We start from the raw sequence: 12,095 nt of genomic DNA on the forward strand, positions 1-12,095 counted from the left end.
TGAAAGCTCTACTCTTTAACTCCCCTCCTCCCTCCTTTTATGTTTTTGATATCATATGTAATCTCTTTTTTGTGCATTTGTATCCATTACGTTCTTATCATGGAAATAGGTAATTTTTCCTATTTGTGGTCTTCTCTTTTCGCCTTAAATCAGTCCCTTTAACATTTCTTGTAGCACTGGTTTCTTGTTGACGAACTCCTTTAATTTTTGCTTGTCTGGGAAATTTTTGATCTCTCCTTCCATTTTGAATGATAACATTCCTGGGTAGAGTATTCTTGGCTGTAAGTTTTTTCCTTTTAGCACTTTAAATATATCATGCCACTCTCTTCTAGCCTGTAAGGTTTCTGCTAAGAAGTCAGCTGATAGCCTTATGGGGTTTCCTTTGTATGTAACTTGACTTTCTCTTGCGGCTTTTAGAATTCTCTCTTTATCTTTAATTCTGGACATTTTGATTATGATGTGTGTTGGTGTGGGCCTCTTTGGGTTTATCTTGTTTGGGGCTCTCTGTGCTTCCTGCACCTGGATGTCTGTTTCCTTCCTTAGGTTAGGGAAGTTTTCATTTATTATTTCTTGAAATAGATTCTCTCCCCCTTTGTCTCACTCTTCTCCTTCCACGACACCTATAACATGGATGTTAGTGCACTTGATGTTGTCCCAGAGGTCCCTTAGACTGTCCTCACTCTTTTTAATTCTTTTCTCTTTTACCTGTTCAGCTTGGGTAATTTCTTCTTGTCTTTCGTCCAGCTCACAGATCCCTTCTTCTGTATCCTCTGCTCTGCTTTTGAGTCCCTCTAGTGAATTTTTCATTTCCAGTATTGTATTCTTCATTTCTTTTTTTTTTTTTTTTTTAAAGATTTTATTTATTTATTTTTCCCCCAAAGCCCCAGTACATAGTTGTCTGTCATAGCTGCACATCCTTCTAGCTGCTGCATGTGGGACGCGGCCCCAGCATGGCTGGAGGAGTGGTGCCTCGGTGCGCACCCGGGATCCGAACCCCGGCCGCCGGCAGCGAAGCGCACGCACTTAACCGCTAAGCCACGGGGCCGGCCCGTATTCTTCATTTCTGATTGGTTCTTTTTTATAGCTTCCATTCCTTTGTTGACATTCTCATGGAGTTCATCTATTCTTCTCCCCACATCAGTGAGCATCCTTAACACTCTTAGTTTGAACTCTCTGTCGGGTAGGTTGCTCATTTCTGTTTCACTTAGTTCCTTTTCTGGGGTTTTGTCCTGTTCCCTTACTTGGAATGTATTCCTTTGCCTCCTCATTTTGCCTCTTTCCCTGTGCTTGTGTCTATGTATTCGGTAGGTCAGCTACGTCTCCTGCTCTTGGATAGGTGACCTATTATAAGTGATGGCTTAGGAGGCCTGCAGTGTGCTTCCCTCAGTTCTCAATGTTCCAGCGGTGACCCCTATGTGGGCTACATGTGTCCTTCTGTTGTGGCCTGTTTGCTCTCCCTGTAGGCACCCAGGGAGGCCGAGTTATGCTCCTGGCCAGCTGTTGTAATGCTCAGCTGCTTGTAGTTGTTATGGGCCCTTCAGTCTCTTTATCAGGTGTGGGGAGCCCCAGCACAGTTGGCTGCAAGTTCTAATACCACATTTGTGTTGCAGTATTTCTTTTAAGTGAGTAGGCCTCCAGTGTGGCAGGTTGTTAGGCTCAGGGCCTTAGAATTGCTATAAGCCTCCAGCCTTTAGGTCTCTTGTCAGCTCTCTGAGGATTGCAGCTGGGTGGGGCTGGCCTCAGGCATGGGAGCACCCAATTGTTTCAGGCTTTGGAAGGTGGGGCAAACTCCCTATGTGGGTCTTTGAGAAGCACAAGTCTTCTGCAGCTGACAAGCCCCGCTGCCCACAGGTCCACACACACAGTCAACACATTCCTGCCCCGTGTGAGCGCCCCGACCTCCCCAAGTGGACCCAGTCTCTCCATGGCGGGAGCCCCACACACTCCGCCACTGCCCCACACTCTCCACCCGCTCCTTGTGCACACCCTGCCCCGCTCAAGTCGGCTCAGTTGCCAGGCTGCAGAGAATCCAGTCACCAATCTATGCAGCCCACAAGTTGCCTGAGGGCTTGTTGTTGGATGGGGCCAGTCTCTAGGGTGGGCTGCCTGCCCTGGCTGAGCTGGATTAAATCGGTGCTCTAGTGGGTGGGGCAGACCCTGGGCTAGCAGGCCTCACGGAGAACTCCAATGGCGTCTGTGTCAGCATGCCGACACCAGGCCAGAACAATGGCCGCCACCAATGTCCCAGTCCCTGGAGAGGTTTCACCTCTCACCGAGATGCATTCAGGGCCTATCAGGTGAGTCTCTTTTCACCAAAGCACTATGCGCCTTTCTTTCTGGTGATTTTAGCATGCTTTCTGAAATGGGTGAGTTTGCGCCCGGGCCCTGTAAGAGCCAGTTTTACCTTCTTTGTGAACCAGCTTTTCTGGGGGTACTCCCCAATGTTTTAGTAGCAGGCAAAGTCAGATATTATGCTACTCGTCTCGATTGTGCTGGCTCCACAAAATCCCCACAGCAGGGGCGCTCCCCGGCTCAGGGCCCCGCTCCTGCAGGGAGGCTGCGGACCTGTGAGTTGCTCCCGGGCTGCCGTGAGGCGCTGCGGCTTGTGAAGGCGGCGTTTTTCCTCTCCAGAAGGGAGTTTCTGCCCTTTCTAAGTCAGTTAGTATTGTCCGTTGTTGCAGGAGTTCCTCTTATCCAGCTTTCAGTTCTGTCTCTGGGGTAATTTTTCCACCAGTAGTTGTAAATTGGCTGTGTCCGCGGGAGGAGGTGAGTTCAGAGTCTGCCTACGCCGCCATCTTGACTTCACAGCCCGAGATCATGCAGTATTTGTTTTTCTTTGCCTGGCTTATTTTACTTAGCATAATGTCCTCCAGGTTCATCCATGTTGTCACAAATGGCAGAATTTTCTTTTTTAAGGTTGAATAATATTCTTGTGTGTGTGTGTGTATATTCCACGTTTTCTTCCACATTTCCATTCATCTGTCAGAGGACACTTAGGTTGTTTCCAAATCTTGGCGATTGTGAATAATGCTGCAGTGAACATGGAAGTGCAGATCTCTTCAACCAACAGTCAACAAGAAGCTGGAGCCCTCCGTTCTACAGCCTCAGTTCTCAATTCTACAAAGAAATGAATCCTGCCAAAACCTGAGCGAGCTTGAAAGTGGCTTTTTGCCTAGTTAAGCCTCCAGATTAGAGCACAGCCCAACTGACACCTTGACTGCAGCCCTGTGAGACCCTAAGCAGAAGACCCAGCCAAGCTGGGCCCAAACTCCTGACTCAGTGAGATTGTGCTATTTTAAGCTGCTGAGTTTGTGGTAATTAACTATACAGCAATAGGTAACTAATATATCACTTAGCTGTATGACCTTGGGGAAGTTGTGTTTATTCCCTCTACCTTAGTTCTCTCATCCTCATAACAGGTTAACAACAATAACCTATCTCATATTAATTGTTGCTATGAGGACGAAATGAGTTAATACGTATATAATCCTTTGGCAATGCCCAGCCACCTAGAAAGTACTCAGTAATTGTAAGCTGTATTATCACTGCCTTAGTGGTTATATGCTTTTTCTTCTTTCTCTCTCTCCCTCCTCCTTTTCCCTCATCACATCTCTATCATTTTCTACCTTATGCTTCCATCTCATCTCCTTTTGTAGAATTTTATTTCTTTGCCCAATATAGTCTTGGCTGGCCAACACCTCCTTTATCTAGTTGTCAATTATCTGATGACCTCAGCTATTCAAAATATAATCAAGACGCTCCAAAAACTAAAATTGATTCCATGTAGAACATGTACTCAAGTTATATTCTTGACTTGTTGATGAGACTCAAAGCTTCCTTGTTTCCCAAGTTAAAACATACTAGAAGTCAAAATTGAAAACAGTGAGTGGAAAACTAGAAGGAAGCGTATTCATAGCAATAAGAATGTGATTACAACCTGAGAAGGAAGGAACCTGAAAACTATGAAAGACAAAGAAGAACTCACAAAGCAGCTGGAGGCAGAGACAGGCTGCACTTCAGGGATTCTGAAGGTATCACTGGACAAATATGTCTTGTTGGACAAGATACTTATCCTCTCTCTCTTTCAGTTTCCACATTTGTGTATAATGACAATATTGTCATCAAGAGGGCTTCAAATAGAGTCCATTCTACTCTAATTAGGAGAGCAGAGTTCTCTAACTAGGAGAGCATATAGTTTCATTACTTGAAATATATATGATATAATATTAGAAATATATTTCAAAAGGATCTTTTAATTATTAAAAGATCTCTTGTTCAATAACAAAAAAACAAACAACCCAGTTAAAAAATGGGCAAAGGACTTGAACAGACATTTCTCCAAAGAAGATATACAAATGGCCAATAAGCACATGAAAGATGCTCATCATCACTAATCATAAGGGAAATGCAAATCAAAACCACAATGAGCTATCAACTCGCACCCATTAAGATGGCTCCTATCAAAAAAAGAAAAAAAAATGCATGTGTTGGCAAGAATGTGGAGAAATTGGAACCCTGTGCACTGTTGGTGGGAATGTAAAATGGTGCAGCTGCCATAGAAAACAATATGAACATTCCTCAAAAATTAAAAATACTACCATATGATCCAGCAATCCAATTTCTGAATATATATCCAAAAGAACTGAGAGCAGAGTCTCAAAGGGATATTTACAAACCAGAGTCTCAAAAAGATACTTGTACACCCATGCTTTATTAATAGTAGGCAAGAGGTGGAAGCAACCCAAATGTCCATCAATGGCTGGAAAAATAAAATGTAGCATATACATATGATGGAATATTATTATTCAGCCTTTAAAAGAAAGGAAATTCTGACACATGCTATAACATGTATGAACTTTGAGAACAGACATCATGCTAAGTGAAACAAGCCAGTTACAACAACAAAAAAAATGATTCTGCTTATGTGAGGTATCTAGAGTAGTCAAATTCATAGACAGAAAGTAGAATGGTGGTTACCGGGGCTGGGGGGAGTGGGAATGGGGAGTTGTTCAATGGGTTGGAGTTTCAGTTTTGCAAGATGAAAAAGTTCTGGAGATTGGTTGCTGCACAGCAGTGTAAATATATGTAATACTACTGAAATGTACATTTAAAAATAGTTAAGATGAGCCAACCCTGATGGCCTAGCAGTTGAAGTTTAGCATGCTCTGCTTTGGTGGCCCGGTTTGGTTCCTGGGTGCGGATGGAACCACACCACTCGTCTGTCAGTAGCCATGCTGTGGCAGCGGCTCACATAGAAGAACAAGAAGGACCTACAACTAGAATATACAACTATGTACCGAGGCTTTGGGGAGAAAAAAGAAAAGAGAGAAGAAGATTGGCAACAGATGTTGGCTCAGGGTGAATCTTTCCCAGCAAAAAAAAAAAAAAAAATTTAAAAAGGTTAAGATGGTAAATTTTATGTTTGTGTATTTTACCACAATTTTCTTAATGCCAAAAAAAAATCCAACCCAAGAAAGACTAACAAATGAAATATTTGTGGTGGGCTGCAGCTAGAGAGGGAGAGGAAAATCATAGGCAGTGATAGAGGGTTTCAACTCCTATGAGATCAGAAGCACGTCTAGGACAGTTGCACACACCTGATAAACCCAAACTCCAAATGACCTCTCCTCCTGTGTCTCATCATAAAATCCCCTAGGGCACTAGAGGTCAAGTTGCTAGTCAGCATCGGGATTGCACCGTGGGCAAAAATTCACATGAAAACTTGACTTTGGGTTTTAATTCCAGCTTGTCAAGCCCTTCATTTCACTAAAACTCTGGGGGTTCATCATGCTGAGGAGCTAACAAGCTTTAAAAGTAGTTATTTTTCCATCATCACCAAGGTTAGACATTTAAATTTTAATTGAGCTCATGGCTTCCTTTGAGAGGCAGAGTAATAGAAGAGATGGGCCAGAGAGCTCTTTCTGTTCCAGAAAGTGCATGGAGGGGACAGGTATTGGGTTGTGCTCTGGAGATCTGCTGGGGATCCAGGTGCTCAGGATGGCAGGAGTTCCACAAGTCTGTGTGGACTCACCTCTTGGAGCAGAACATTGAACCTTCTTTCTGGCTTCTGACCTCCCCAAAGCCAGCAAGCCCATTGCTGGACCTTGGGGTAGGTCCTGCTGCTAGGTGGTTACTGGCATTCTGGGTTACTGCTTATTTTCTTTTCAGTATTTTTTGTTTATTTTCCAATTAAAAAAAATTTTTACATTGGTTCATCTTGAACCCTGTCCTGCCTACACCTTTTGGTTTAAAGAGTACAGTGTCCTTACAGGACCTGGAATGCTATGTTGGGTCTGGGCTTCTGATGAGCAAAAGGTTTGGGTCTTCAGAGCCAGATGTTCTGCCTCCACCCAGACGGCAGGCAAGGAGAGCTGCAAGTCTGGCAGAGAGGCTTAACATCCTCCTCCCTTCTCTGCCCTGTTGTCTTTTCTCTCATCTGTAAAAGCCTGCCCCCTTTGAGACAAGCGCTGGCAGGCAGCTGGCCCATGTGGACTTCACCCCAGTTCTGCATTCTGCCCTACAAGCTTTCTTGCCTTCCCTCATCTTATAACAATTCCCCCAATCCCTTTTTTAAGGCAACTATTCCATTCACAATCCATGGGGTTCTGATGGGACTTTTGAGTCACAGTAATGCGCCTTTTCACACACACACACGCACACACGTGTGTGTATGTTACATGACTGCAGGCGAGCCAGTTGAGGCCTTCCCTGGAATTCCTGGCATGTGGGTGGAGGTCAGTTCCTGTATGACCCCAGGGCATTCCTCATAACCTACAAGACTAATATTCCCAGTTATTAGCTGTTTGACCTTGACCGACTTTTTTACCCCCTCTAACCATATCTTCCATCATCTATGAACTTGGAAGAGTGAAAGCTCTTTAATAGGATGGTGGTGAGAATGAGCAAAGCCCATGCCTAGCATGTGACTGGTGTTTACTAAAGGTCTCCTCATCCCCTCCCTCCAGTGTCCCATCGCCTCTGTAACCCCACAGGCAGGCGCTTCCACTGAGCTCCCAGCTCCCTCCCCTGTTAGGCCAGATCTGTAAAGTGCTTTTGGCAATCTGGAACTAATAAAAGTCTATTAAATTAACCAATAATTGAACCTACACTGGAAGTTCTACCCTCTACACTTAGTTTTTTAAGATTGGAAAGAAAATAGAGATCATAATTTTGTTAGCATTCTTACCTATTTCACCAGAAGCCTGTGCTGCTGATTTTCTCTTTTACTAGTCCTTGTAAATCCTTCGTTTTATGAAACACCAAGGGTATGAGGAACTTGCCAGAGAGCAGCCTTGAGATAGGCTGAAACACCTGCCTGTTCTCTGGTTATTCATTGTATCTGGGAGCTGCAAGAGATGACTGTGTGAGGCAGGAGAGAGAACTCGCCATTGAGTTCACAAGCTACCAAGCAGAGTGGGCAGGTGCCAACATCAGGGAAGAAAAAGAATTGCCCTGCATTCTAAAATCCAGGCAACAAGGAGATCATTAGGAGGAGGTTTGTTTAATCCTAGTAGAACACAATGTGTTGGCCACTCATTGATTTCCTGGAATAACCGGCTGGGCTGCACTGGGTTTTCCCCTTCCTTAGTGCCTGGCACGCTAGGAAAGCCCCATGTCCACGTCATAGAGTTTTGCACATGGTGTTTTTCCCGTGGGACGCTATGTCAAGATCTGTGTCTGACCATGTGTGTTGTGTCTGAGGCTTCAATTGAAAACATCAAATGGTTTTTCTATAGCCACTCATGATTGGTTTATCCCTTAAGTCCCTGCTACATGCTAGGCACAGTTAGATGCTCTGAATAAGGCATCAGGCATTATCTTATTAGTGCCATCTAGCAAAAAAAGACCTTCTGTGTAATGGTTTTTACAGCCTGTGCAGAACTTCTGCTGCCTGAGGCACAAACACAACTTAGTGCTGACATGGCCTCTTTTGGGGTCTTTGGTTCTTGTGACGATCATGTTCCCATGCATCTTTTTGACAAGATCTCAACCCTGAAGACATCGTTTCTGCTGGCGAGTGTTGAGCACAGGTGGCTCAATTAGAGTTTATCCCAAGTATGCATTTAGATAGGAGCAGAGAGAAGGCTGTCAGGTGAGTAGGTCAGTGATGTGCATTTCTCAGCTGTGTGTCCACATCTACTCTGAGGCAGTTCTCAATGTACACTTGATTAGACTGTGAGTGTCCTACTTTTAATGTTTCCTTTCTCTTAATTTTTATACTCCGCTGTTGCCTTTGAATGAGTTCACCTGACCTATTCTTTTGCTTTCTGTTTCTATGAATTTGAATACTTTAGAGAGCTCATATGCCTTCTTGTGACTGGCTTATTTCACTTAGCATGTCTATCCTCAAGGTTTATCCATGTTGTAGCATTTATCAGAATTTCTTTTTTAAGGCTAAATAATATTCCATTGAATTTTATTTTTCCATTCAGCTGTTGATGGACACTTGGGTTGCTTTGATTGTGAATAATGCTGCTATGAACATGGGAGTACAAATATCCCTTTGAGACTCTGCTCTCAATTCTTTTGGATATACACTCAGAAGTAGGATTGCTGGATCATATGGTAGTATTATTTTTAACTTTTTGAGGAACTTCCATGTTATTTTCCATGGCAGCTGCACCATTTTACATCACCACCAACAGTGCACAGGGTTCCAATTTCTCCACATCCTTGCCAACACTTGTTATTTTCTGTTTTCTTTTTTTTGTGAGGGAGATTGGCCCTGATCTAACATCTGTGCCAATCTTTCCTCTATTTTGTATGTCACTGCCATAGCACGGCTTGACAAGTGGTGTAGGTCCGTGCCCAGGATCCAAACCTGCAAACCTGGGCCGCCAAAGCGGAGCACGCCAAACTTAACCACTACGCTACCGGGCCAACCCTTGTTTTCTTTTTTTTTGATAATAGCTATCCTAATGGGTATGAGGTGATTGTGGTTGTGATTTGCATTTTCCTTATTATTAGTGATGTTGAACATCTTACCATATGTTTATTGGTATATCCTCTTTGGAGAAATGTCTTTTCACGTTCTTTGCCCATTTTTAAATTGGGTTGTTTGGTTTTTGTTGTTGAGTTGTAGGAGTTTATTTATATATTCTGTGTATAACCCATTACAAGATATATGATTTGCAAGTATATTCTCCCACTCCATAGGCTGCCTTTTCACTCTGTTGATTGTGTTTTTTGATGCATAGAAGTTTTTAATTTTGACGTAGTCCAGCTTATCTATTTTTACGTTTGTTGTCTGTGCTTGTGGTGTCATATCCAAGAAATCATTGCCAAATCCACTGGTGTGAAGCTTTTGCCCAATGTTTTTTTCTTAGAGTTTTATAGTTTTAGGTCTTAATATTTACATCTTTGATCCATTTTAATTTTTGTGTGTTGTGTAAGGTAAAGGTCTGCTATGGTCTGAACATTTTGATATGTTGAGCTCCTAATGCCCTACGTGATGGTATTAGTAGCTGAGGCCTTTGGGAAGTGCTTCAGTCATGAGGGTGGAGCCCTCACGAATGGAATTGGTGCTCTTATAAAAGATGCTACGAGAGATCCCTTGCCTCTTCCACCATGTGAGGACACAGCAAGAAAGCACCAGCTATAAACTAGGAAGAGAGCTCTCACCAGAACTCGACCATGCTGGCATCTTGATCTTGGACTTCCCAACCTCCAGAGCTGTGAGAAATTTCTCTTGTTTAATAAGCTATCGAGTCTGTGGCCTTTTGTTATAGTAGCCCAAACAGACTAAGACAAGGTGCAACTTAATTCTTTTGCAAGTGGCTATCCAATTTTCCCAGCACCATTTGTTGAAAAGACTGGACTTAATCCATCGAGTGTTCTCAACATCCTTCTTGAAAATCAGTAGACCACACATGAGAGAGTTTATTTCTGGGCTATCTGTTCTATTCCATCGGTGTGTATGTCTGTCTTTATGCCAGTACTACGCTGTTTTAATTACTGTAGATTTGTAATAAGTTTTGAAATCAAGTACGAGACCTCTAACTTTGTTCTTTTTCTAGATTGTTTTGGTTCTTTAGGGTCCCTTGAAATTCCATATTAATGTTAGGATGGATTTTTCTATTTATGCAAAAAGTGCCATTGGGATTTTGTTTGTGATTGTGTTAAATCTGTAGATCACTTTGGGTAGTACTGACATCTTAACAATATTAAGTCTTACAATCCATGAACACAGAATGTCTTGCCATTTATTTATGTCTTAATTTCTTTCACTAATGTTTTGTAGTTTTCAGTGTACAAATCTTTTTGCTTCCTTGGTTAAATTTATTCCTAAGTATTTTATTCTTTTTGATGCTATTTAAATGGAGTTGTTTTCTTAATTTCATTTTCAGATTGTTCACTGTTAGTGTATAGAAATATAACTGATTTTTTTGTGTTGTATCTTGCAACTTTGCTGAATTCGTTTATTAGTTCCAACAGTTTTTTGTGGGATTTCTTTTGGGTTTTTGAGATTTTTTTGTGTGGAATCTTTAGGGCTTTCTACATATCTGATCATGTTGTCTGTGAGCAAAGATCATTTTACTTCTTCCTTTCCAATTTGGATGCCTTTTATTTCTTTTTCTGGCCTAACTGCTTTGGCTAGGACTTCCAACATTTTGTTCAATAGAAGTGGTAAAAGCAGGCATCCATGTCTGCTTCCTGATCTTGGAGGGAAAGCTTTCACTCTTTCTCCATTGAGTATGATGTCAGCTGTGGGCTTTTCATATGTGGCCTTTATTTTGTGGAAGTAGTTTCTTTCTATTTCTAGTTTGTTGAGTGTTTTTATTGTGAAAGAGTGTTGAATTTTGTCAGATGCTTTTTCTGTGTCAGTTGAGATGATCATATGGGGTTTTGCCCCCATCATTCTGTAAATGTGGTGTATTACATTGATTGATTTTCTTATGTAGAACCATTCTTGCATTCTAGGAATAAATCCCATTTGTTCATCATGTATAATCCTTTTCTCATCATGTATAATCCTTTTAATGTGCTGTTGAATTCTGTTTGCTAGTATTTTGTTGAGGATTTTTGTATTGCTTTACTCTTTCTGCTTTTAAGATTCTCTCTTTTAACTTTTGACACTTTGTATCTTGGTTTGGGTCTCTTTGGCTATACCCTACTTGGAATCTTTTGAGTCTCTTGTACTTATATTTCCATTTCTTTCCTCAAATTTGGGGTGTTTTCAGCTATTATTATTTTAGATCAAGCTTTCTGTCCTTTTCTCTCTCTCTTCTCTTTCTGGGACTGCCATAGTACATATATCAGTCTATTTGATGGTGTCCCATAAATCCTTAGGCTCTGTTCACTCTTTTTCATTCTTTTTTCTTTTTGTTTCTCTGACTCAAAAATTTCAAATGCTCTGTCTTCAAGTTTACTGATTCTTTCTTCTCTCTGATCAGGCCTGATGTTGAAGCCCTCTAGTGAATTTCTCAATTCAGTTATTGTATCTTTCAGCTGCATAATATGTTTGGTTCTTTTTCATAATTTTTATGTTAATATTCTTTTTTTTTTTTTTTTGGAAATCATTTTCCTAATTGTGTTTAGTTGTCTCTTCATGTTCTCATTTAGCTCACTGAGCATGTTTATGACGTTGTTTTAAATTCTTTGTCAAGTCAGAGGTCTGCATTTTTTAAAGATTGGTTTCTGAAGATTTATTTTATTCCTTTCAATGAGCCATGTTTTGTTGTTTCTTTGTATGTCTTGTGATCTTTTGTTGAGTTTTGGGCATTTGAAAAAACAGCCACCTCTCCCAATCTTTACTGGCTTCATGCAGGGAAAGACACTCACTAGTCAACTCAACTTAAAGGCTCATGGTCCTTTCAAACATTTTCTGAGGATGCATCTTCCCTGGGACTGTGTGTGTGCTTTTATTCCAGTTCCCGATTTATTTAACTGTTTTTAAATGTATTTAGTTCCATAAGAGTCTCATTCCTGCTGCTTCTCAGTAACTTTGAAATTCTGTTGTAGCCCCTGCCTGTAATCTCTTGCCCCCAGGCACCCATAGGTCGGCAGACCACCTGTAGTCTAACATGCTGCTGAACGCACTTTCACTTTCAGCAGCTTCCAACCTGGTTTCCAAATTACACCACCATTTCTCAGTG

The sequence above is a fragment of the Ceratotherium simum genome, chromosome 4 (genome assembly GCF_057802395.1).
Source record: "Ceratotherium simum simum isolate JZ-2026a chromosome 4, ASM5780239v1, whole genome shotgun sequence".
NCBI lineage: Eukaryota > Metazoa > Chordata > Mammalia > Perissodactyla > Rhinocerotidae > Ceratotherium > Ceratotherium simum.